The sequence below is a fragment of the Belonocnema kinseyi genome, chromosome 9 (assembly GCF_010883055.1).
Source record: "Belonocnema kinseyi isolate 2016_QV_RU_SX_M_011 chromosome 9, B_treatae_v1, whole genome shotgun sequence".
In the NCBI taxonomy this organism is placed as follows: domain Eukaryota; kingdom Metazoa; phylum Arthropoda; class Insecta; order Hymenoptera; family Cynipidae; genus Belonocnema; species Belonocnema kinseyi.
The window spans coordinates 98,214,041-98,215,950 of NC_046665.1; positions in this window are offsets into that span (position 1 = coordinate 98,214,041).

Sequence of the window (1,910 nt, forward strand, 5' to 3'; positions counted from 1 at the left end):
GATTTTGCTCCAAACTTACGCAAAATTTCATCCAGCTTAGTATGCCAGCTTCTTCCAGATTGACGCAATCCATGGAGAGATTTTTTTAAGTTACAAACCTTATTCCCAGTCTTTAGTTTTGTCAGCATGTTTTTCGCCTTTCTTCGCAAATCGATGTTCCATTTCTCAGAAAAAATGAGAGCTTCTAATCCTTCCGCCAATAAGTTTGGAACTTCAATCAGTACTTCTTCTTTGAGTACACCGTTAAGGTAAGCGGTGGCGAGGTCAAATTGTCGAATTAGCATTCCGTTCCTAACTGCTGGAGCTACAAGTAGTCGAATAGAGCTAAGACAAGCTACAGGTGCAAAAGTCTCATTAAAATGAATTCCAGGGCGCTGGGCAAATCCTGGAGCAACTACTCGAGCTTTTCGTCGCTTCAAAGTTCTATCAGATTTGAATTTGTTTCGCAGAACGAAAAGACTTCCGATAATTACACGATCGTCTGGGCGATCGACGAGTTCCCACGTGCAATTTTTGATGAGGGATTTTACTTCCTCTGCAACAACCTGGTACCATTCATTTGCGTCGGCACCTGAGATTGCTTGCTTCAAAGGTATCTCTGGTGGGTTGGCAATTTCGAATTCCGTACACCTAGCATCAGCATGTGATTTCACGTTGATCTTCTTGATTGCCTTCTTCTTGAATTTAATCTTCTTGATATTCGTTTTCCTGATTTTCATCTTCTTCATCAAGTGGAATGTTTCGATTATTATCGACAGATTTAAATTCGATTACCACTTCACGGAGTTTAGTTTCCTGTTTTTGAATTTCGATTTCTTCTGGAATGAAATTTTCCAAATTTTCTGTACGCGCATCAAAATCTTCAGAAAGCTGAACATCTCTTGTTACTTCTATCATATTCTCTTTTGGATTCCAAACCCTGTACCCTTTTGATTGTTCTGAGTAGCCTAAAAGTATTCCGTCTTTAGTGCGCTCGTCAAATTTTCCTATTCCAGGTTTCCTGTTCAAATAAAGAACTTTACATCCAAATTCTCGCAGGTGACTCACTTTCGGTGTTTTTCCGGTCCAGATTTCGAATGGTGTTTTTCCTCCAAGGCTTCGACTTGGGCATCGATTTCGTATATAATTCGCGGTTCGAATCGCTTCCGCCCAAAAAGATGATGGAAGATTCGACTGGACTAATAGACACCTTGCCATATCGAGAAGAGTGCGATTTTTCCTTTCAGCAATTCCATTTTGTTCAGGATTGTGGGGGACGGTGAGTCTTCGTAGAATTCCTTTCCTTTTTAAAAATTCTTCAGATTCTTTATTGATTTTCTGCCATGGCTCTAAATTCCCTAAAAGCATTCGAAGCGTCGCTTTTATTTTTTTTTAATCTTACTTCACACCAACGTGATTTGTCGTCAATGAAAGTAATGAAGTACTTAGCCTTTCCAGCAGATGCAATCCTCATCGGACCACACAGATCGGAATGAATTATATCCAAAATTTCACTTCTACTTTCTGACCTTTTTAGAAACGGGGTCCTCGTCATCTTCTCACGAGAAGAGATCTCACATTTCAGATCTTCTTTGCATTTTCCGAGGTTCAAACCCTGTACCATTCCTTCTCACAGGTCAAAAGATCCTTGACGTTCAGATGCTCAAGTCGACGACGCCACTTTTCCTAGTTGCTATGAGATTCAGAACAGCGATCTGGCAACACTGTGCTTAAACAGCGATCTGGCAACGCTGAGTAAGAACGCTCGGGGGAGTCCGACCTGGCCTCACGCCAGTAGTGAGCTTGGGGGCCTCACCGTTGGTACGAAAGCTTATGTACAGTCTGTCAAGTTAAAGCGTGGGTGGCTTTACTCGCAGTCGGTAAGGTGTATCGACATGATTTTGGTGTCAAAATATTAAGAAGAGCTCCCT